A 26,471-nucleotide genomic window follows, 5' to 3' on the forward strand; every position below is an offset into this window, starting at 1 on the left:
AGAACCTTCTGAGGCTTTGGAAATACAGGTGAAGCAGCAGGAAGGGGGATAACGTGACACTTTAAATTGGATACATACATACAGTACATAAACATGTTCTCGCACATACATTCTCATTACATTTTTTTTTTATATTATTTTTTGGGCATTTTTATGCCTTTATTGACAGGACAGATGAAGAAATTAAAGAGGAGAGAGAGTGGGGAATGACATGCAGCAAAGGGCCGCAGGTCGGAGTAAACCTCTATATACTGTATGGGCTCCCGCTCTACCAACTGAGCTATCCGGGCGCCCAGTACATCCTTTTTTTACACAGAAGATATAACATAGACACAAAGATCAATAACAGAAATGCTATTTGCTTAATGTATGCTCACAAAAAGGGGCAAAGAAACATTAGTGCTAATGTACATTTGGATTCTGCATACCCTGCAGACTGTATTAGCAGATAAGTGGCCATTAAAATGCTTGGAAATCAATGAAGGCTAATTACTTATTAACAAATGGGACTTTGCAAGTTAATGTATGTATTGGCAGTAGGGTTAAGGCTTACTGATAGTTGTTGGGGCTTTTGGTCTTCATTTGTCACTTCTCTTGTTTTCACAGTTGCTAAGGTACCAAGGTCATTTCTATAGTTTTTGAGTTGATTTTCTGGCAGTATGTCTAGTAGAATTTATGTGATTCATCCATGTGCAACAATGTCTGGTAAGAATGAAACTCTCAGACAGACATTTCTCCCCTCATTCATTAGGCTTCATCAGTTCTACTAGTAGGTGAGAGGTCACTGGCATTTACACCAAGTTCTTCAGACCAGGATGTGGTCTGGTGAGAGCTGCCTTTCATGTACTGTAAAGGCGCTGACACACCAACCCGATAATCGGCCGTCGGACAGTCTGGCGAGGTCGGTGACTCGAGTCTGTTTGGTGTGTTCCGTGCCGTCGTCAGTCGGAGGAGCCGTCGGCCTTCATTTTGGCCAATTTCACATGTTGAATCAGTGGGTGGGCAGTCGGACTCAATGGCCAGTCTGATTGGTGAAGTGCGAGCCCCTGACTAGCAAATCAGTGCACTTATGTTACACACACCGGAAATGACGAGCGGGATGAGCGTGGCGAACACCTCTCAAAATCTGACGAAAATCTTTCAAACTGACCTTTGTCTCGCTTAAAATGTTTTCAGAAACACATTTCGGTGAACTATTTTCATAAATGAGATCGTATTCCGAATGAGCCACCATTATGGTTCGGCTTTGAAATTCGGGAGAAGCCAGACCCACGTGAAGCGTTAGTCTTTTCCGGTTTTCATTTTTTGGGCGACAAAACAGATTAGTGCCGCCTGCTGGTATGGAGACGTATTCTGTATCGCGCGCAGAACGTACACTCAAGTTGGCGTCGCTTCCGTGTGTTCCGAGGCACTTTTTGGCCAGATGATCAGTCCGACTGCCAACCGTCGGGTTGGTGTGTCAGAGCCTTAAGACTACAGTAGTTAGGTGTGAGTAGTGCATAGGGGTCATAGGTTAAGGTGTGTATTGTTGTGCAATAATCTAGAAAGTGGTGACACCAAAAATGGTGGATTCCAGAACAGGTGGTCCTGTTCTGCCAGGCTGGGCCAGTGGTTGGAGAAACACACATTGATTGATGATGATGGCGCCTTTTTACAGTGAATGCCTGAACAGAACCATAAAACAGTAGCTTTTGAGTCCGGACTCGAGACGTTTTTCTGTTGTTTCGGACATGTCTCGGACTCGTTGGTATTTGGACTCGGACTTGTCTCAGACCCGGCCATTGGACTCGTCAAATATTCTCAATAGCACTATATTCTTTATTCCTAAAGTAACTTCCTCCTTTAAAACAAACCCACTGATGAAGTATGCTTGTTCAGAAAACAGGTATTAGTTTGATTCAAATTCCATCTAGAACGGGCGTTAACATTGGTCGCCTGGTACACGCCTGGCTGCATCATATATCGCAATCATCAGGCATCAATCCTTTTCATTTTGGCCACAGACACAATATCAGCGAGCACTTTGTACCATGAATTTTTAAAGACAAGTAATAAGTTTAATAATGGGAACTTTTTTTTTTTTTTGTGACACCTGTGTTGCTTGTTATCTCTTACATTTTCCATTGGCAGTCCAGAATGTTAAAGTTACACCAGAATTAAAATACTCTACATCTTAAATGGGAAGTTGCTCTTCAGCTTTATGTGACTTAATTGAAATTGTTATACTTAAAGTAAATAATATGGCCTAATCTGATCCTACAGTGTTGCACTTGTTTTTTTATAACTACAAATAATAATAAAGGAAAATGATCATCTCAAAATAGAACATATACTGTCTCTCACATCACATAAATGATAGAAAGTGGTGTTGAAGAGGATTCTTTTTTTTTTTTCTGTCATCATTTGGACTCGGTCTTGACTCGATCCCGACTAGTCCTGGTCTTGGACTCGACAAAGGTGGACTTGACTACAGCCCTGCAAAAACATTAATAAATAAATACATTTACCATGCTTTAATTGCTACAGGTGGATATTGTGTTGCAAGAGCTGTATTGTAGCGAAACAAATTAACATTGCCAGTGAACTTGATATGTTAATTTATAATGTTATCAAGTAAAAAAAAAAAAGTAATCCAGGGGGGCATTATTTTCTTATGAAATGTATTAACTGTCACAAATTATTAGTATATAAAATGATTTCTAGAAGACTCTTACAACTTTCATGTGACCTTAATGATCTCAACAACTCCTCTAGTGTGACATCTTGGGGTTAATAGTTTTCATCTTAATATATGGGTTTTGGCAGATTGATGACCCAGTGGGCAAGAAACAGTACATTACCTGATAACATTGTCATTTTTTAATTGTTCAATTATTAATAGTCTCCAGTAGATTTTTACCCTGTGTGTTGACACTTCTGCATGCAGCACTGCAAAGTGATAGTAGGCAAATATCACCCTCAGAAGTGAGAAAACGAGACTTTGATATACGTGAACACACCCAGGCAGTTTATAGGAGATCAGTATGCAGTCACAAACTGTGGAGAATACAGTCTTAAAGTAAAGCTGTCAGATGCAAAGACGGAAATTTATTATTTGCTCAAAGGCACTTCCATTTAAAAGCACAGGTGCCAAACACAAACACAAAACGTTAAAGAGGTAGTCCCTGGAAATTCTTGTTTCTCTTGTTCTCTTGCTAGTTTGATGCTGCTTGAGGAAGAACGGTGAACCTGTAAAGCACAGCCATATGATTTATTGTTCGATGGGTAAAATCCAATGAAATATATAAGAATTCTAACAGCTTTTAATTTATAGGGTCTTGTTTTCCCAGATTTATGTGTAGCAGCCTAAAGGTGGTGAGCACTGGGATACATCTAAGGACTGGATCGCTGTGCAGCAGAATAAAACACGTATGGCATAAGGCTGCATTGTTTCCCTATTTATAAAAGGCAACATTATAAATTGACAGGGCACAATACATTTTAATATATACTAATACTGTTTTGATTGAACAGTATTTGCATACATTTGCATTACTGCAGGGGAAATGATCTATGGATGGCAAGCGCATGATTTTATTCACTAAACAAGTTAACAATTAGGTGTTATTTGATGCATTTTGGTGTAGGTTATGGGATGCCTTGACAATTATTTTATCATATTATTATTATTATTATTATGGAGCAGTGGTGTAGTATGTATTGTAGTGGGTATACTGTACTGTATATTGGCCAGAATATGCCTTTGGGGGAGGGGGGGCCATATCATAGTGGGGGGATCTGGGTGTCCTCCCCCAGGGAAGTTTGGAGCATCGACGACTTCATTTCCTGTATTCTGATACACTTTTATGCACCAATTTACGGTGGAAATACCTTTATTTAGCCTATGTGAAGAAGAAAAACACAGATGACAATTCAAAATATATCAAAAATATAATGGAAAGTATGTTGTTGTGGGTCATTGGGCATTTTTAAGTGGGTATATGGAAATCCTGGAGCTTTCTTAGTGGGTATACTACCTGCGTGACTACACCACCGTTATGGAGACGTGGTGCCGAATGTGCTGTTGCAAATTGTGACCGTTACTAATTGCCACTATAGGCATTGAACGCGCCCCTGCTGATAGGTATCGTAGGTCCTGTTTTGCCTTCCTCGTCTGTGTCCTGACTCTGAGCTGAGGCAGCTGAAATTGGCTTAGCTGGTTAACTTCGGCTAAAGAGCTGAGAAAAACAAAAGGCGAGTCTATAGGCTACCCATCTGACATTTCACCATTAACGTGCAACAGCTCGCCTCCAGTCCTTTCACCGTGTTTGCTGTCTACAACAAGAAGGCAGCGAGGAAACAAGGTTTGAGACCCGGCCCGGTGACCGAGGTTTGGGGCGTCGACTAAACTTCACTTAGACCAATCGGAGTTCACGGTGGAACTTTGTAAACAACTCTCACGCTGTTTTAAAGCTCTTCTTCTGTGTTTACTACGATAAGGCGCGACGGGTGCTGCGGAAAAGTGAGTCAAAAGTGCCAAAACAGGTGAGACAGAGTTGTGTTTGTTCGCATTTTATAATAAAATGTGTGTTTGTGTGCTGTGTGCGCGCGCTCAGAGCCTACAGTATGTGTCCTCGTGATTCGTCGTCGTCGTAGTAGTAGTAGTAGTAGTAGTAGTAGTAGTAGTAGTAGTAGTAGTAGTAGTGCTGTTGCAAAACAGCTGTCATGTAAGCTAACGTTACAAGTGAAGAAGAAAAATGTTTTTTGTTTTTTTTAATAAAACGAAAAAGAATACGTAACGCTACATTAGAAAGCCTTCTGATAACAACGTTAGAAGATGTCGCCACCATACGTTGCAGTAAAACGTTAAATGTCCGTCTACCCAGACACTCCTTACATCTCTGTTAGACTATTACTGTCTGGTTTGCTTGAAGCTTGGCTGTAAAGACAGCTGAAAGATTCATGAGCCTGTTTGCCAAGCGTGTTAAAAACTGTTTATCAGATGAGACTTTAATTCAGTTCATGAGATTTTCAGGGAGTTGTAATGTCCCCACCTCAGTGGGAGTGAGTCTGAAACAGTGGTGTAGTCTAATGTATTGTAGTGGGTATACTGTACTGTATATGTATGGCCTATATATATGGGCCAGGATGGGCGGCATATCATAGTTGGGGGGGTCTGGGTGTCCTCCGGCAGGAAAAATTTTTCAAAGACTTTTTTCAAAGACTTTTTCAAAAATTCAAAGACTTAATTTCCTGCATTCTGACACACTTGTATGGAACAAATTACAGTGGAAATACCTTTTATTTAGCCTATGCGAAGAAAAAAAAAACACAGCTGACAATTCAAAATATATCAAAATTGTAATTCAAAGTATGTTGTTACATGTCATTGTGCATTTTTAAGTGGGTATATGGAAATCCTGGAGCTTTCTTAGTGGGTATACTGCGTATACCAGAGTATCACGTAGACTACACCACTGGTTTTCCTGAGTACTTCCCCCTGTGTGTGCCTATTTATCTGGAGGAGATTATGTGTTAGAGAGAAGATAGAGACTTTTAGAGAGAACTTGCTGGTTTGAACCTAACAACAAGCCTTTGATTGATTTTGTGAGTGATTCCATTGAGTTATGGTGATGGAACATGGAACAGAGTGCATTGGAAATCACTCAGCAGGAGTGTGCAGGAGAAAGTGTATGCTCTAAAAAGCTTCTCACAATAGAGGCTATACAGCCATTACAAAAGTGTGTGACTCATTCACTCACTTACTTACTTACTCACTCACTCACTCACTCACTCACTCACTCCATTCCCTGTTCTTGTCTCTGAACTCCAGTGGTGCTGAAAGTGCGTACTTATAGCTGCCTGCTGTTTTACTGTTATTTTGAACAGCCTGCTATAGGCTACAAAAGTCTTCATTCTGAACGGATGTGGGCACAACTTTCGTTGTGGAACGTCAACATCTGCATGCTCTGTGTTTCCTCAGCACGCCCACCTCAGCTGAAGGAGGGGTTGAGGAAGAAGGGGGAGGGAAAAGCTTCCTGTCAGACTGGCTGAGAAACAGAATTGGCTGACGGTTTGGCAGAGACTCAGGCCTGGTGTTTTTTGGTGTGTGTGTGTGTTTGGGGGGGGGGGGGGGGGTCCCTTATACGTTCAATCGTGAGTTTCTAAACTGTAACTTCTCTGGAAATGTGACTCATTTCTCTTGAGTACATTTGTGGTTTGGACAGATTGCTAAGTTTATTTCATCTTGATTGTATCATACTCTTTGTCAGTGGGTTTCTATTTTGAAGACATGCATCTCTGCTCTCGCAGTCGCTACTCTGTCACTGTTCGACGAAAAGCTTTCAGTAAAAGCTTAACAGGAGGTATATGCTCATCTTCGTCCTTGGACCTTGAAACACTTAGTGGTATTTTTTGGCTCTTTTATAGTTTGTTATAGTATTGGATGTAAACTGACACTGTGGCAAAGAGGTTAAAACTGCAACAATATGTAATTCCTATCGGATACATCTCTGAAAAATGAGTGGTTGGGAAGGATCACTAAATACATTGGTTTTTGGTGTTTAAAGCCCGCAACGCCGCCTCCCAGGCAGCGCTGCCTGGTAGGCACTATGATTAGGCAGTGGTTAGGGTTAGGTGCCTTGGAGTCAACGGTCGCAGCGCTGCCTTGAAGACGTCGTTGGGGGCTTAAAACGCCGTCGAGCAAATATATTCTCTCCCTCAGCTGTTTACTCTAAACTGCTATTGTTACATTTACAGATACAAATATCGATTGTTTGTTAAGAGGATCGCCATTAGCTGATGCCGTAGCAGTCAGCTACTCCTTCTGGGGTCCACACATTATATCACAGATAGGGTTGCAAAGGGGCGGAAATTTTCCGGTAAATTTCTGGAAACTTTCCATGGAAAGTTAAGCTGGGGAATTGGGGAAACATTCCAATTTGGAAACTTTCATGGGAATTCATGGAAATTAATGGGAATTTACGATAATTAACTGGAAGTGTTGGGTAATTCATACAAACTCCATCTTATACAAACATAAATATAAACATTTTGTTTGTAATAAGCAGACAGGCATATACAGTTTCTACTTGACTGGATGTAGTCCTTGGGCTCAAATGCAGTACTGTCTTCACTCAGCTTCAATCTGCTGTAGAATGTTGGATTCTAGAAATGATCTGTGCAGTGGGCGTGGCCTCAATAGGCCTGCAGTAGCAACCAAGGGGGTAAGCTTCTCCTCGGACCGCGAACCTCCTATGGCGCCATTTTAATGCTACAAAGCGATCACCCCCTGTTAGCATTCCATTAACTGCCATTCATTTTGGCGCCACTTTGACAGCGAATAACTTTACATCTGAAACGTTTAAAGACTCTATTTGTCCATTGTTTATTTCTAAAGAAACACGACAATGTATAAAAGGCTCCATTACCTTGTACCTCACGTTATGGCTCCGTAGCAGACATTTTTGTAAAAACAGGCTAACGATTGTGTCATAACCACGCAACTTACTGTCGCATAGTAGAGGAATTACCGTACAGTACAGGAGAAGCTCGCAGGCAGTTTCATCTCACATTAGCTGTTTAAGTGTAATTACTAATGTTAACTAGCATTTTAGTTAGCAATAATTAGCCTGTGCCTATGTTATCTCCTTACATATACCTACGCTCTCCGTCTCTGCAAGATTGGGAATGATTGAGATTTCTCTTGGCACAGCTACCAGAAGACTTCCAACTTTCAGACAGGTTGCTCACGTCACATCTACGTCGTCTCTCTCAGTTGGAGGCTGCGCAGTAACGCTCAGCGCTCACCGGAAAAGTGCTTCTAACAGCCTTCACTGGTCTCCGTCCAGAGCAACGGGATCTGTTGGTCCATTCTTATATACAGTCTATGGTAGCAACAGGTTCTCACACTCATCTCGTAAAATATGGACGCTTGGTCAGGTGCCTTTGTCGTTCTTATTGACGCTAAAAGTCTCCTTTAGCGCTTTAAGTAAACGCCCTTGGTCGGGACTACTGCCGTCCCTTTTGACGCAGTTATGTTAAGGAAAACGTCGTGGGTGGGCTTACAGTTCCGTGACACGTGGGAACTACGGGACGGTTGGGTTTAGGAAAGGGTCATGGGTGGGCGTACGGTTCTGTGATACGTGGGAGGAAAGAAAAAAATGACTAAAGCAAGCGTGACAAGCGGGACGCGAACCCCGGTCTCCTGGGTGAAAGTCCTGTGTTTGACCCATCCACCCCCCCAACCAACCTCCTTACACGGAAATTCGCCATTACATACTACTCGCTAAATCCTATCTAACTGCTGCTCTCCCCGGTGCGTTACACAAACACGCTGAAAGACGCCTTTTTCGTCGCATCAGACGCTGACAGCCACTGTCCAAACGTCCTTATTTTACGAGTTTGGAATGAGAACGGGTTGGCAGTAGGCTAAGTAGTAGCCCAAACCATTGACCTTTAGCTTAACATATGAAGGTAGCTAGCATGCTGCTTTTGATTTACTATGGTTATGGTTATATGCGTGCTAAGCTAACCATTAGCACTGTCTATTGTTTCCAGCCTATCAAGAACAAGTGGGCTATACAATTAACACACATAGGTTAAAAAACAGAAAAGACAAAAAAACTCCTGCTGCAGTAATGCTGATTACTGCGTGTGTGCGTGCATGTCATTGACGAATATAGGGAGGACATTCAACTGAAGTTGCATTAAATCAGGTTGTTTTAACCAAGATTATGCTGCAAGATGGGTTTTTTTCAACTACATTTAAGTTCCCTGTTATAGACTACAGTATATAACGAGCAATATTAAAAATATCCAGTTTATTCCCATTAATTCCCATATATTCCCGTTAATTCCCATATATTCCTATGGAAAGTTTCCAACTTTGAAAATTCCCGGAATTTTGCAACCCCAATCACAGACATTCCATTACAAGAATATATGTAAAATCATATCAATTCAATCAGGTACTAAGTCATTATAAGCGGTCTATATCGACGACGTTTCATTTCCGGGATTGATCAGGTGTTGCCGAGTCTAATTTGCCGAGGCGCCGTTGCTCCGTCCGGCGCTTAGTGCGGCCCAAGAACGCTGTGTGGACTAGCCAGACCCTCCTCCGCAGCGCTGTGGAGGAGGGTCTGGCAATGAGACGAGACTACATTATAAATAACCCACAGTCTAAAGCCTGTTCGCAGAGAACAAACTTTTTTTTTTTTTTTTTTAGATAATTTCAAGCATACCCAAAAATAAGGTGTTTTGTTCATCAAGCATCAAATTAACCATTTCAGTCTATATTCTGAAGATTAACCCTTGTGTTGTCTTCCCGTCGACCTGCAACTTTTAGTTTTTCTGGGTCAAAATTTAAAACTAAAATTGGTCGACACTTTTTCTCACTTTTCCCGACGTTTTAGTCTTTTTTGACTTTATTGTTCTTTTTTTCCCCCCATTTTTTAAAATCTTTTTTTAAGACATTTTGTCCATTTTTTCAGTGTTCTTGTATCACGTTCTCCAAAATGCTATCAAATTGAATAAAACGCCCAAATTCAATGAAAGTACTTAACTGATCATTCATTTTACGGAACCTTCCACGTTATTTATATATTTTTTTGACAATGTGGTCGAAAGAAACCCAAATTTTCTGATATAGAAACTTTTTGAAAATGGGTCAAATTTGACCCGAGGATAACAGGAGGGTTAAAGTGTGGAAATAAAGTTTCTAACTTGTAAAATGTGGTTATCAGTTGCCACAAATTCTTTTAGATTCCTCCACTGTGGCACTGATGTGAACGACAATATTGATACAGTCTTATGATGTCCAAAATAATGAAACCATGCAGCTGTAATGAAAATAGTCTTGACGTCAATGCATTTTTCGCAGGTACCTCACAAAAGCCAGTACGCTTCTCACTTAGCATTTTATAAAAAGCCTCCCGTCATATCTAAAAAGTCCCCCGTACGTCACTGATCGGTCCAGCATGCTATCTAATAGACTCAGTTGAACCTCAGTGGATGGCGATTCTTGTAACAACAGCTCAGCCTGTCACTTGAACACAAATACTTTTAGATATGAACACGTTGCACATTGATTTACTGTGAATTTTTTACCGCTGAAGATCAAAAACTTCAACCTGCGTGTCAGTTATCTTGAGTAGGGATGGCACCTAGAAGGGAGATGAGAAGAGTTTGTTTGAGCTGCTCTCACAGCGAACCGAGTTGCCGTCGTACATGAAACACACTGACGTCATCGCTTCCTGTCACGCTTCCTAAACACAAACAAGGCGTATGTCAGCAGTGACAGGCAGACCGCTGTCTTTCAGCGGTTTGATTGCTTTAAATGCACACCCTTGTAGATGCGCTTAGAAGATGCTGTAGTATTCAACTTATGATGCAGTTGTGTTTGTGACCAGGTAGCCACATCCTAAGCAAAAACATACAACGGCATTGTGTTATTGACAAGTAAAAACAAGTGTGCACAGTTTTAGTGATAAACATCAGCAGTTGCTCAACAGTCAACGTTGTTTGCATGATTTTGTGGTTCCGCATTTAATGATGAAAAGCATCCTCGAAGCTCTTCTCATAGGATCACACACCGTTATGCACCCTTACACCTTTCAGTCTTCAAAGTCAACATCTTTTATATAAAATATAGAATATAGAAAACAGCTATTGGCCAGTGTGATTAAAAAGACAGGATAAACAGCACAAAAACAAACATAAATAATAACAAGTAAAAGAAATCATAAATACAATGTTATTTTGCACTAGGATAAATGTAATTATTGCAGAAGATCCAGTAGGTTTGACCCCGAAAGACAGTCAACGTATTGCACATGAGGGTTCATTCAAGGCTTGCTGGAAATTGTGCTTATGGCCCAGGGAAAGAAAGTGTTCTAAAGTTAGGTGGTCTGTGCTTTTAATAAGAAATGCTCTATTTATTGCCAAAGTGAGGCAAGTAGAGAGGACTAATCCCGAGACACAAAGAATACTAACAATAGTGAAGAAGTCTATGAGAAGAAGTTAGAGACAAGGGTGAAACTGAAACAGTTCTTTGATGGATGACTGCTGGCTTGTTCCAGTGCAGCAGGAGGACGAGGAGGAGGAGGAGGAGGAGGACGAGGAGGAGGAGGAGGAGGAGGAGGAGGAGGAGTGTCAGATTGTATGTACGGATGTGTCTGCTATAGAATTGGACCAGGATCAGCTGTGAGATTTTGCAGCTGCTCTACAGGAAGAACATCCTGGCTTGGCGATGCTGATTATGCCTGTTTACTGTAGGAATACAGTTCCATGGGTTACGCATTTAAGCATCTGTGTCAAATGAACTGTCGGCATCGTATATTACAGCCTTTCGTGTTTGTGTGCCATCTGTTGTTATGTGTGCATCCTAAGCTTCAATAACGCAGTTAGAAAAGTGTTTTTCTTATATTGTGTGCATTAAAGCACCAATATCTAAACAAAAATCAACAATTTTACATGCATTAGGTGTGCAAAACTTTACATCTAACTCAACGGCTACAGCCCAGGATGTTTGGAGTTGCTATGACAACAAGTGACAGCTGCCACTAGCATAGCTTTACCTAAACAGTACGACCAGTAATCACATCTATAATTACAATTTGGCACGTCTAAACAAAATCAACAATTACCATCAACAGTCATACTTCTTAGGACAGTGGTTCTCAAACTTCTTTCAATAATGTACCCCTTTTGAATTGTTTCTTGAAGCCAAGTACCCCCTGACCAGCGCTAATCATTTTTGATAGAAAAAAAGGTCTATATAAAGAGGAACAGTACAGTGCTGTCAGCAATAGATTTACTAAACAACAGTCTTGTACCTGAAAAAAACATGTAAATGCTCATGAGAAAAGGAGACAAAAACTGGAAAAAACCTTGGAAAAAAGATGGTAGAAAGAAGGAAGGAAGTAGCCTAAGGCAAGGATAGGTCGAAAATAGAAAACAGTGGCATAACTTCGAAAAAAGCGAAACTTGTAAAAAGTAGAAGGACAGTAGAAGGAAGTAAGGCAAGAATAGTTCCAAAGAAGGTGACACAAATGTCACATTTTTGGCAGGAAAAAAAGTCTACATAAAGAGGAACAATGTTCTGGACAACAGCCTTATAACTATTATTATATGTTAAATATCTCACGTAACCCCTGCAGTCCTCCAAAGTGCCCCTAGGGGTACACGTACCTCCATTTGAGAAACACTGCCTTCGGACCTTAGCTAAAGTTAGCAAACAAGTTGTTCTGTACAGATTAGAAAAATAAAGCACAAATCCCCGTGGAACTAAGTTAGCATAATGCTAATGAATGACGACCATCTCCGCTACAGCGTCGTCATTTACGGTAACGTAACGTTACCAATTAAACCAAGCGCCCTCGTACATTAAACACCACAGACGGACAAACTACTAGGGCTGCAACTAACGATTATTTTCATAGTCTATTAATCTGTTGATTCTTGTCTCGATGAATCGATTAGTCTTGTTTTGTTTTGGCCACAACTCAAAGATATTCAGTTTACTGTCACAGAGGAGAGAAGAAACTAGAAAATATTCACATTTAAAAAGCTGGAATCAAAGAATTTTTACTTTTGTCTTAAAAAATTACTCAAACCGACTTATCGATTATCAAAATAGTTGCCGATTAATTTAAGAGTTGACAACTAATCGATTAATTAATTAACCGTTGCAGCTCTACAAACTACATTACTTAAACACATGTAGGCCTAAAGGTGCTTCGGTGGATGTTTATCGTTCGAAAGCCGACCGGACTTGCAACTGAATCCATAGCATCATAGGCTAACCAACGTTAGCTAACGTTACTGTTAGGTGATGCTATGCCGGTATTGCAAACGCATTTGATGGATCCAAACCATAGTGTGACCAATCTCATAATCTTATAAAAAAAAGCTCTAATGCTTTTTAATTGCGGTTATACAAAATAACCGCGGTTATGTAAAATAATTGCGTTTTAGACAATTAAATTATTACAATTACAATTAAACTCAACTGTTGAAAGGGTATGTGCCTCTGTCACTCCACGATGCCCAACACAAAGAATTGAAAGCCTGGTTTCTCCATAAATCTAGGATGCATTGACAATAGCACAGCTTTTATTGCTGAATTTTTTTACTGCTCTTCTGTATTTGTTTACTCTAATTCACAGCTCTGCGTTATTAAAAATAGCACAATGTGTGCCTTTGCCTGCTTGCTGAGGCTTGTTGTGTTTTTTGAAGCGTTCAGTGAAGTGGAAACAAAACTCTTTTTTTGGCGACCGTCGTTACTGACAAGCTGGTAGCTTTCGGTAGTCAGTACAGTAAGTCAGACATAACAGCTGTTCTATGATGTGTCCTGTTATGTATAAGTATATCAGCTGCTGACACCGCAATGTTGTGGCATTGAAAATTCCCCTGTGTGCATACTGTTTGTCATGACGCATTTCCCAAACATGCACTCAAGAGTTATGTCATAAAGTCTGCCGGATAGCCTTTTTTTTTTTATATATATATATATATATAAAGTGGTAGATAGTGCCATTTCTCTTGAATGGATGTCTTTTTTAAATTTTAACTTATCTTACAAAGGATCCCTACATCCGTTAGATACAGTACATGTGGATATGCACATGTAGGTACAATAACTCACACAAAATATCTTTTCCTAAAAGGTATTCTTTTTAGGATGTTGAATAACATCTATTAACCAGTCCTTCCAGAAAAATGGGTTGTGACTTTTTTTGTGATTGTTGCGGGTAAAAATCCTTGATTATGCGGCACGTTTTCTTAAAAAATGCGATGGAATATGCGGGATATTTATGCAATTTTATGCGATGAAATTGTGGGAACTTGCAAAAACTGCGGTTTCATCATGGCTTCTTCGCGGGGTTTGCAGCTTTTCGATGATGTTCACGTCGCGTAATTACGTCACTTCATAACGTTCCCATGGCAACAGGGGAAAATGGCTGCTCTTGTGTGAAGTAAACGCAACATTTTCAACTTTCTGCTAAGATATATGTGACTTTTTTGCAACCAAAATGCGGGGATTATGAAATCATGCAAGCCCCGCATATTTTCCGTGGAAATCGGCAATTTATGCGGCGAAAGTGCGGCGTATTTGAAAAAGTGCGGCCCCCGCATAAATATGCGGACTTTGGCTGATTATGCATTATGAATTATGCGATCGCATAACCGCGTGTTTCTGGAGGGACTGATTAATACTTGGATCAAGCAGTCATGTGAAAATAGTTTTTGTTGACTTCAGTAGCGCTTTTCAACACCATACAACCTTGCCTAAGGGTGGAGAAGCTGCTGATCAAGTGGATTGACCGTTTTCTTGTGAATTGCACACAACAAGAGTGGTTCAGTTCTGCCGTATCCGCGCACAGGCATGTGTAAATTCACCAATTCTCCACCCACTGTACAACAATACGATAAACCTGACTTCAGTTGACTGCCACTTCAAATATCAGGAAATTGCAGCAGAGAATGTATTTTTTTTTTACGCAAACTTGACCATTTTAATGTAATGGGAGATTTTACAATTGTTTAATACATCAGCACTTCAGAGGGTTCTGTCTTCTCGTCGTATCTATGTGCAAGCAGGACCAAGCCAATCTGCAACGGCAAATCAGGACAGCTGGGAAAATCATAGGCATTGACCAAGAAACAGCCACTTGCCTGTTAACACCAAACCCATCCTCCAAAAGTCAGACTAAATTCAGTCGCAGCAGCAACCTGACCCTGGGAAAGGGACTTCTACAAAATCAAATCAAAACAAGTAGATAAAAGAACTCTTGTATTCCTCAAAGCCTGTATAACATGTAGCCTAATCAACGGGTAACCTTACACTTTTATGTAAAATTAGATTTTACTAATGTAGATTGACTGTTTTTATTTGACTTTGTTGTTTATTCTGTGGCATTGCGAATGAATGCAATTAATTATGTTCATGTTGTGGTCTTACTGTGTGTGTTTTTTACTGTGGACTTTGTGATGTCTTGAACACTGGACCAAACAAATGTCGCCGTTCTTGGATAACAAAGTTGATCTCTGTCTCAATTTGAGATAGGGTTTGTGGGAGAAAATTCCACTTGTTCTTGTTTCAGACACTTTCTGTAACAAAGTGTTGTTAATATTATAGAATAAGAAGAATGTCCTTGGTAAACTGTTTAATTTGTTTTGATATTTTGTGTATCCCCAATGTAACTTTTGCTAGAAAACAGCAGACATCTCCAAATTATCTCAGGTTGTTCACTGTGACCTGGTAAACACTGAAAAACGGCCTGATATTTTGTGTATCCCCTCTGTAACTTTTGCTAGAAAAGAGCAGACATCTCCATATTATCTCAGAAAATAACACACATGATGACAGGACAGACCATTTGCATGTTAGGGGAGGGGATCCACATCATAGCAGGTGAAAAACAGCCTTTTCTTTTAAGGATATTAAGACTAGATAAATGACTAATAGGTTTTGCTATTGGCAGTACATCATAATTTCATTAAACATCATAACGAGCTTTGGCTCCTCTGTTTTATGTGATCCAGGACTGCTTATTGGAACAGATTCAAGGCCCCAGTAGAATGTTTCACTCAGTTTGCATGGGAGTATTAAGCAGTACCAGAACAATGGATGGAAAGCTGGTTTAAGCTTCCCCTTGAGTGTTATGGATTTTGATTATTCTGTTTTCAGTTGTTTGTTGACTCTTGTGGACAGAGTGTATTTAATGTGGCACTGTATATCCAGGGTGCAGTTCATATGTGGTAAAACTCTGAACTCTAGTGGTGAGGAATAGGCTGTGCAATATAAGTCATCCCATCAACATCTAGTATAAATGGACATCTATTGCAGTGTTTCTTTCATACCAAGGACCACTTACCCCCCCCAAAAAAAAAAAAATCTCACAGACCATCCAAAATATCCCCCAAAACAATAGGCCCCCTAGTTCAACAGTATATTACAATTGCAGCCAGATTAAATGACTTGACTAGGTTTTACAAATAGCTTACCCACTCATCGTCTCTGTTGCCATCTTAATGAGAAAGGATGGTGCTGCTTATGCTGAGAAGCAATGTCTGTCTCAAGCCATCGATCCATCTTGTCAGTTGACAGTAACTGTAAACTCCTCCATATTTCCTTCAAAAGTCACGCTGATCATTTGTGATGTAACTTGGAGGCATTGTTCACTGCTGAAGTCCGGCAACACCGAAAAAAACAGCCAATTCGTGGCCGGGTTGGCTCAGTGGGTAGAGCAGGCGCATGTATACTGAGAGGTTTATGCCTCGACGCAGAGGTCCAGGGTTCGAATCCGACCTGTGGCGATTTCCTGCATGTCTTCCCCCTCTCTCTCCCCTTTCTCACCTAGCTGTCCGGCGGAAAAGCCCAAAAAATTATCTTTAAAAAAAACAAAAACAGCCAATTCAAATAATAATGTTTGAATTTACGTGTAAGTTTATTTGATATTGAATATCTGGGCAGCTCACTATTAGGCTTTGGTTTTGCTGGCAGACAGTTTGAGAACCACTGTAAAAACATGATATTTTACTAAATCTACTCACGGACACTGACCACTCTTTGAGAAATACTGATCTGTTGTATCGTTAGATGATTATAACTTTATAATATCATAAGTATACACTGGGGAACCTTTTCAGTAAAATCACCCATCTAAACTAAAGCATATATAGTGTATAAAGTTATATTATTGAATGTGTGGATCAGGTATGATTAGCTAAATGTGACTGCAAAATAATTCCATTTTATAATAATATGTATGTAATATTAACATGTTTGACAAGTAGAACCCATTTCTTTCATCTTTGATGGAAATGAATAGCTCAGGATTTGGGAGGAAAATCCAATTTAGATATTTGCATTTTATTTAGTATCTTAAACATATTTTCTGATAAAGTACAATGCTCTGGCAGTAATAAAGAAAATAAAATATAATGACAAACATATATATATATATATATATATATATATATATATATATATGTGTGTGTATGTATATATGTATATGATATTTTACTAAATCTACTCACGGACGCTGACCACTCTTTGAGAAATACTGATCTGTTGTATCGTTAGATGATTATAACTTTATTAACAAAGCAGTAATATGTATTAAAAGGTCTCATATTGTACAAAGTGAGATTTCCATGCCTTTTTATAATAATAATAAAGCAAGTCGAGGTGCTATACGAATACTGTGAAGAATCAAAATGCTCAACCCACAGAGAAATGCACACAGCCCGTATTCAGAAACCATGCTTTTAAACCAGCCGCTTTGTTAATATATATATATATGTGAATATATATATATATATATATATATATATATATGTGTGAATATATATATATATATATATATATATATATATATATATATATATATATATATATATATATATATATATATATATATATCTCTTTTAAAGATTATTTTTTGGGAATTTTCGGCCTTTATTTTGACAGGAAAGCTGAAGGGTCGGAGGCCCGGGCCTGCTGCGTCGAGGAGTAAACCTCTATATACGCCCGCTCTACCAACTGAGCTATACGGGTGCCCAAACATACACAGGCACTTACATGTACACCACTACTGCTAGAAAGCATTGGCGTTGCCTTTTAAAACCGGTAAAAAGAACACAGCTGTTGTTCTCTCACATCACCACTAGATGGCAGAAAGGTCATGTTGATGAAATCAAACACAGAGGGTTTAAAGGTACACTAAACATTACCCCAATGTGACATGGTTATATGTGATAATAATAATAAACATAATAAACATAATAATAATAATAATAATAACTTTTATTGATATAGCGCCTTTCATGAAACCCAAGGACATAGAATTACAGTGGCTATACTAAGGGTAAGCAGGTGGTGTTTCAGGAGTTTTTTTTAAATGTCCAGGGATGTGCAGGGAGGGTGTTCCAGAGGGATGGGGCTGCATCACTAAAGGCTTCGTCTGCAAAGTAGGGTTGCATGATATTAACAAAATGTGACATTGCGATATCGATTATGAATATTGCGATATCGATATTAATTTCAATATTTTTAAACCTATGTAAAATTACAAAAGTTACGGGAAAACGCATCGAAATAGATTCATAACAAATAAAATAAGTGTTCTTACAACACAAGGTTTATTTCAACTGACAGTCATATTGGACTGGTCCAACATGAATATATAAATAAGGACCATGTCTACAGAACAGGACATGTTTTACTGGTTGGACAGTATAAAATATATAAATAAAGAGAACAGGACACAACTTTTCTTTCGCTTCTCTGATTCGTTCCGTTTAGTTGTCTCTATCTATTTCTTCACTTACACTGTCACTCTGTTGAAATGTGCACACACGTGGTACGCTCCATAGGGTTTGTCACGTAGTGGACCTGTGTGCTGATGTGTACTAACATGTGCAACTGGCCAATGAAACAGGATCATTATAGCATTTCAAGCGGGCTTTCGGGGTCGGGTGTATGGATGGAGGAGGACGGAGACGTACAGTGGGGCCAGGGCATAGAGGGATTTGTAGGTGAGAAGGAGGATTTTATATGTGATGCGGGACTTAATTGGGAACCAGTGAAGGTGGATGAGGGTTGGGGTGATGTGCTGCCACGTCTTGGTGTGGGTGAGGACCCTGGCGGCAGAGTTTTGGACATACTGGAGCCTGTCTAGGGTTTTGACAGTGATGTCACTAGTGATGACTAGTGATGTCGGTGATGACAGCTTCTGTCAGCTTCAGTTGAGGGACTCAACAAAATAGACGTTTTCTTTCACAAGTTAATTTAAACTGCAACAAAAGATCATTTTTAATGCTGTGCCTTATTATATATATATATATGGTATATATGAATATACCATATTCATTATTGGGTATTGAAGGCTTGATACTCAGCCCTAATCAATAATTGAGGCAGTTCAAGTAGTCCTTACTCTGCCAGTCAGTTGCTACCATACCTTTCAACACAAAATAAATCCATATCTCAAAGGTCTTTGCCAGCCACGCAAAATGCACTGTCACAGCGGTCTTCCAAACCATACGACATAGGCTGTATATTCCTACACTCTAATATGACCATTAGGAACGTTTCATAAATTAACGCCTTTAGTGGTGGCAGGAAGTGCGACCCACAGGAGCGTTTTCTGTTCTCATATCTAAACGTGATGGACGGGGCTTGAAACACGTAAACGTTGTGAAACGGTTGCAGTTTGGTTAGGTTTAGGCAACAAAACTACTTAGTTTAGAAAAAGTTCGTGGTTTGGGTTCAAATCACTAAATTTGTCACGGTAATTCACTTACGGTTACGAACGTGATGTAGTTCCCGTTTGTTCCGTAAAAAAAACTTGCAGTTAACTTTTCTTATTCAAACAGGACACGAACCCCGGTGACCTGGGTACAAAAATGTTTGTTTGACCCATCCAACACCCCAATTTACCTCCTCGGACGGTCTCCAAAGCATACAGTAGATGTGATTCCTGAGTTACTGTATGATGTTTGGAGTCTAATGAATACTAACAACCAACCAGAGAAGGTAGATGTTTTTTTTTTTTTTTTGTTATTTCATTGCATGATTTACAACACTGGTTTGTGCAGAAAAGTGGATCCAGGAAAAGTCAAAGACATTTTGAATGCCGCCGCCAGCTAACACAGCCTTGACTGTCTAGCCTTAACAAAAGGACGCAGACACGGAGGGCTTGTGAGAGGTGCAACTGCAGAGTAGAGAAAGCACTGACAGGCTAGCTCTCCCTGCTTCTGTCTGTTTCTCTTTGAAGTCAAGCTACACGGCCCTCTGTAGGCCCCTGTGACCCCAAAGTCTGACCTCAACTTGGAAGTTTATACTAGAAGCAAAACCAATCTAGAGTGTTTCTCACAGAGAGGATGGATGTGGATTAGACGGGAATGTGGTAGGCTTGTATGTGCATGCACACACCATTGCGTGTGTGTTTGTAAGAGAGACAGCGAGCTCGACAGAGAGAGAGAGAGGGAGAGAGAGGAACGAACACTGATTAAAAAAAGGTAAAAGAGGCCAATTAGAGACAGAGAGCCCTATTCAGAATGCTCATATACTGTAGGAAGGATGTAATATTTTGAATTTCTCAGAGCAAAACCCCATGGTGGAAAGTGAACTGAGCCATATTGTTGCCCGGTGTTATTCCTTCATTTTGTGCACTGAATCTCCTTGTGCAATGTGGTGGATGGCTCAGGATGCTTGGGAGTCACTTGAAGGTTCCTGACTGTGTGTGCGCGCGCTTTTGTGGTGTATTATAATTGAAAGTAAACTTCCCTTTTAATGAAGAGCTTCCAGTGAAAGGTGAGCTTTGTGTCGTTAGGGCAACATGGAGGATGAACTCTAGACTGAATTGCATTATCACATGTGGCGCTGGTGTGTGACAGATAATAATGAACACGTGAAGGAACCTTAGGGGCTTGTGTTTGAGGAAGTTACGTATAAGAAGTTATAAATGAATATGGCTGCGTCGGGGGGTGTTGCTTGTTGTGCTTGTATGCATCCTTTTATCCTTAGTTACGCTCCAGCTTCAGATCTGTAGCTCAGTAGCACAAAGACACAAACACACACACACTTCCTTCTGAAGGACTAACACATAAACACATGCTCACTTTTATCACTACACTCCATACGCACAGAGGTTCCAGTGTGTGGGATCACAGGAGGAGAAACAATCCCAGTTCCCCAGCTAACTGTATTTATCAGGGCGGGAGGAGGAGGCCTCTCGCTGGGCGGCCTCAGTCCACCTCCGAGCCCCCGCTGGCCCCAGCAATGTTGATCTAGACATTGTGGACTATTTTCAACCCCGGGGCCATGCTGTAAGCTGTGTTTAGTTTGCCGGACATGTATCTTTTTCTCAAAATTGTGTGTTCTGTATGTGTAGCTGGGCACTCGTATCCATCAAAGTCTGTTTTGTTTTTTTCACCGCACATGCACACGTTTTGACCAGTTTAATTGGTGTTAAACGCTCTACTACTCACAGAATCTTAAACCACACTCATGCATGCTGATATTCATACTTTAATATACCCACCTCCCCAACCATACGCTCTCCTTGCCTCCACTCATCCACATATACCATTTATCCACATTCCGCTCCTCCCCATATACCATTCATTCCCGCTCATCCACATATATCTTTCTGCTGCCCCCTGTTTTGGTTTGAAATCTCCAGGGGTTGATTTTGTAGTCTAGACAGGCTTAGACGAAGACCTTTGGAAACGATGATGCACGTCAGTCAGTCTTCATCACCAGTTAGGTAGGCTTATATATATATTTATATTTTATTTGTTTACTGCAGCAATGAAACGCTAAGGTAACCTTAGTTCTCTGATTAAAGACAATTTTTCCAGTCAGACAATCTGCTTTCTGTTTACACCGGCACGCCCAGTGTATGCGAATGGTCATGTGATATGTGTCGTTAGATGTGTTAAAATGAACGGAAATTAGTTCTGCTACTGGAGCTAAAACTCTTGTGTGGATGGAGCTTGTCTTTGTCTCACAACGCCGCTTAAAAATGGAAACGTAGTAGAGTAGATGTAGCCATAGACACAGGACCTCATTTACTGTATAGTGCAGTCAGTATACGGTCTACCAGTGACCGCTTGCAGGAGAAGAAATGTATAATACCAGCATTGGCATAGAAGTAGGCAACACTTGACTATAAGACAGCGTCTATGCATAGTTTCCTTAAGGTCTACATTCTTTTTTTATGAGTTGTTGGTGTGGATGTTAACCCTCTCTGGGAAACTCTTCACCTCCTGGTATTGAAGTAATTGTTCTTTTTCCTGGGGGTAATTGGCCTTTTCTCCTCCCACATGTCACATCAAGATGAATGACTTCATTTGTAAAGGCCATGTGGCCCTAACCTGCTTAATTAGAACAAATAAATCCACCAGATTGGGTAAAGGTCACCACAGAAGTTAGCCATTACTGGAACTGGCATATCAAGTCAATCCGACTGATTGACTGTACAGCTGTTGTGTCCTTTTTGCACCTTTCTCAGTACATTTGGTGGATTATTAGAGGCCGCAGCGCGCGCGCGCGTGTGTGTGTGTGTGTGTGTGTGTGTGTGTGTGTGTGTGTGTGTGTGTGTGTGTGTGTGTGTGTGTGTGTGTGTGTGTGTGTGTGTGTGTGTGTGTGTGTGTGTGTGTGTGTGTACAGGACAGGACATTTCTGTAAACAATCTGTGATATGTAACATTATTCCAGCATTTATCTTATAAAAAACAATAAATATAATAATGAAAAGAGGAATAAAAAATGTTAAATTGAATGTTACGCCAAACACTCAACTAAATATTTTACAGCCGATTAATGGCGGTCTTCACGATTAGCTAATCGTATTCTTTCAAATCGCAATTTTGCTTTGAAAAAGATGAATCGTTCAGCCCTAGTTACTAATATGCAACAACATTGTATATAACCGCATGAGAACCAGTATTGTTTTCTGTATGTCACAGAGGGAGAGCTGCCAACTTGGCCCATGTGGATGTTGCGGTTGTTTATTCAGATACTCTGATAACACACAGCAAGCTTTCACTGCAAGGCTAGCTGTCATGCAAGAGTTAGAATGGCAAGGGCATAGATCATTTTGTGTGTGTGTGTGTGTGTGTGTGTGTGTGTGTGAGAGAGTGTGACTGTACAGCTGTTGTGTCCTTTTGGCACCTTTCTCAATACATTTGGTGGATTATTAGAGGCTGCAGCGTGTGTGTGTGTGTGTGTGTGTGTGTGTGTGTGTGTGCACGTCCCAGATCATAGATGAGTGTGTCTGGGTCTCTATCTGCATCTGTCTTTCTATTTTCCTTTGGGTGTGAAACGGGGCCAGACGAGGCTGTAATAATGTTTCGTGGTTAAACAGGGATTCTTCACCTAAATACTTCTTCTACCCACACTTGAGTGCTTCGCTAGACACTCCCCATTTGACTTCTACTCTACTGTGTCTCTCCAGAACAGCTGTAATTTCTGTCATCATTTACATCATGCCATTTCTTCTCTCCAGTGAACTGCTGTTGAATAAACTGACTTTGATGTAAAGAATGCAATACATTTGAGTGATATTAGGTAGTTTTGGTGTGTCATAGGTCTGATCTGGTTCAAGCCCGGCCAATGTTGGCTTATGTAGGCCAATAGCAATATTGATTTTTGAGAGTGAAACATTCAATACTTAAAAAGTTATTGATATCAGTATATATTATGATTGCATGTACTCTTTTTGTTTATGCATCTCATTGCATCGTGTGTTTAATTCATTGACTTTGGAGACATGCAGTGACTTTGCAATGTAGCTGTACAGCCTACGCAATATGCACACAAATGTATTTTGTTTTGGCATGTTGTGCTTATTTAGTACTGTATGGTCGTCTAATGGTGTTTCTTGCCCCGTTGGACCTATTTCTAATGGATGTTGCCTCTAACCAAGTCAAGATCTCATGAATACATTCTAGAGAGAGTACAGTGTTATCATAGCTGATAGAAACATTAGCCACAAAGTAAAACTCAAGTTGTAATAAACTATAGTTTTCCTTTAACACTCTCACGATACCACTGTCATTTTTTGTACTTTGTGTCAATGTACAGTCCCAGTTATGGCCACCGGTGCTCTGGCTTTTTGCCTTGGAACAGACCGCTTTATGAATACTGTTTTGCGGTGTAATTTTTATTTACAAAGCTTTTCTCCTCACTTTACATTACACAGTATGCAAGTCTTAAATACTGTGGTGGCTGATCCACTGGCTGTTCTGCCTATCCGCTCCCAAATGACCCAGCACTTTGACCTGGCTGAGCAACAGTAAATGCTTTGAGTCGGCCGCCAGCTTCTCCTCCCGGCCATTAGGTACCATCAGGCTGCCTCTCTCCATCTGAACCTCCTGTAAACAAATGAGCCAGCCGTTGGACTGTGAGAAGACCCCTACCCCTCCTTTCATTCTCCAGTCTAAACACATATAGTGTGTCCCTCATGTAACCCATAACTTGGCTTGATCCTGCATAATGTGATCGATCCCGCATAATGATGTCAAAACTCAACTATGCCCCCCCCACACACACACACACACACACACACACACACACACACACACACACACACACGCACTTTATTCTCCACTGTGGCTGGCTCTGGTCTTTAAATTCGCTGATTCACAGTAACTCACAATCGAATAACCATTTCCTGGAAAGTAGGGCAAAAGTCAGCAGCTTTTATGTGACTCCAGTGTGCATCCTGTGTGTTTATGTATGTATGTATGTATGTATGTATGTATGTATGTATGCAAGGTCTGAGACAGAGAGAGAGAAGAAGATGAAGATGAAGAAGCAATGTGTGAGACACAAATGGGGCAGAGGGCCCAGCGGAGGGGTACCCCGATAGGCCCCAGAATTCCCCCGAGCAGCACCCAGCATAGAGGAACAACTATAGCCTTTGTTGGTCACCCCGTGGATCTCACACAGAGTTAATATAGACTTTTCCCACTGACTCTGCCAAGAGTCTGAAGTCATTTAATGAAGTGGCGGCTGAGTTTAGAAGGAGCCAGTGTGCTCGCTGCTTGCGCTGACAGAATGGAAAATGTCTGTGTTATGCAGCGAATAGCGAGTGACAAGAGGAGTGTGTTCTGATACTCACCTCTCTGGACACACACACATACATTAGGAACACACACGCACGCACACACACACACACACACACACACACACAGACGCATATGACAAAGCTTGGGTGACAGACACTGCGATTATACCAATACGCATGCATTTCTTCTGGATGGTTGTGGCTCATTGATTCAGCCATACATCATAGATTCAGACAGGTTTGTAATTAGCTATGATTAGGTCGAACAATACCAATGTCCCCTACTGAACTCAACTTAAATGTTCAAGTGGCATTTGGTTTCTGTTTTGTCTCTGTGTGAACCGGAATGTTTTTTTTTGTATAGATTGAGTGTGACTGTGGTGAAAAAAAAAAATGCTCAAGGCCTAAACTTAAGCATACTTGTGGCACTCATGTACTTGAAAATGAGAAAGCCTTATTGTTTCACAAATTCTTTGTAGTTGTCTCTGAGTTTGGTTCATTTATCAGAGCACAACCTCACCTTTCATGTACATTTCCACGGCTGTCTATCCACTCCTGCTATGAATGGACAGTATCTCTGTATGTATTTGGTCGCACTTCTATTCAAGGCCCTGTCTTTTCATCTATTTATGGACAGATTGCAGTCTGTTTTGGTGTCCTATTGTGCAGCTGTCAGTTATTTTCAAAACACTCGAGTGTCATTTGCCTCAGATTCCATCCCTTTCAATTCTCGCTTCTTTTCTATTTTCTATGGCCCTGCTAGCGTACATCTCATTGAGCGTGCATCAGCGGGCAGATTCATTCTTCTCTTCTTCTAAAAGCACATTTCTTTTTTTCATAGCAGCCATAAGCCTCCTTTTTAAATCCACAGACAATGTGTTTTTGTCCATCCTCCGTCCTTTTCAGTGGAAAGAGCAGGGATTCTCTCTCTCTCTCTCTCTCTCTCTCTCTCTCTCTCTCTCTCTCTCTCTCTCTCTCTCTCTTTCTCTTTCTCTTTCTCTTTCTGAGGGCATCTGGGGGGAACCCCTGAGCGTGGTGCTTCTTTTGGAGCTCAATTGTCTGTCTGTAATGAACCATGATGAAAGATAACAGAATGAAATGTAATAATTCATGCGGGCCTCGGCGAGAAGCACGTGGCTAGCGCTTGGCCCGGGCTGTGATAGCCTCCTGCTCGGCTCCCCGAACAATACCCGGGCCCTGCCAGCACCACTCACCCTGCTCCGGTCCAGCAATCTTGTTGCCCTCTCCTCTCGCTGTCCCCTCGCTGCTATTCAGAATCACTTAACGCTGGAAGGCTCTCTGTGATCACTGGCATGCCAGAGCATCTCTTTGGGAAACAAGGCAAACTGTCTCCTTGTGCCGACCGTCTTAGCATTCCTTTTCCATTCCATTTCCACCTCGCCTCTTTGTTTTATATGTTTGGGCTGTCTTGTCAGGCTTTTGACCCATAGTTGAGTCTGTCAGATGAAGGTGGACAATAAATACCTCTTGTCAAATTCTGTCACTGCATAATGTTCCTTTTGTCCCAATTGTGTTTCTTTGCCTGGAACCTTTCATCATGGTTCCAAGAACACAGGGATGTTTAATGCGCTTTATTTATCCAGGGAAAGTTGGAACAACACACTCAAAACCTCACCACCACGCCACACACACCGTGTGGGGCACTGAGCTCCTTAACAAGTATATTTGGGGATTGCATGTCTTGCTTAAGGGCACATTGGCAGAAGTTGTCCAGAGGTTTTGTCATTCACTTTCCTCAATCATATTTCTCCAGCTGCTCCAGGGATTTGAACTAGCATTGCCCCTTTGGTCCCAATACTTCTCTAACTTCTGTCCTAGTTTCGTGGCACTATGGCCCTGATGAATGCACAATCTATTTGGGAGCTACTGTTTGCTTGCGACATTGGCA

The 26,471-nt window shown here is 40.8% G+C and overlaps 1 long non-coding RNA gene across 1 annotated transcript in view; it reads left to right on the forward strand.

Annotated features, from left to right (window-relative positions):
- The first annotated feature begins 4,384 nt into the window (after window positions 1-4,384).
- LOC116053014 overlaps window positions 4,385-26,471 on the forward strand; it is a 135,754-nt gene continuing 113,667 nt past the window's right edge. Inside the window, exon 1 of the long non-coding RNA XR_004105723.2 lies at window positions 4,385-4,524. This is a non-coding gene — a long non-coding RNA (uncharacterized LOC116053014). The remainder of the gene's footprint in view (window positions 4,525-26,471) is intronic.

Source organism: Sander lucioperca, chromosome 7, assembly GCF_008315115.2.
Source record: "Sander lucioperca isolate FBNREF2018 chromosome 7, SLUC_FBN_1.2, whole genome shotgun sequence".
In the NCBI taxonomy this organism is placed as follows: domain Eukaryota; kingdom Metazoa; phylum Chordata; class Actinopteri; order Perciformes; family Percidae; genus Sander; species Sander lucioperca.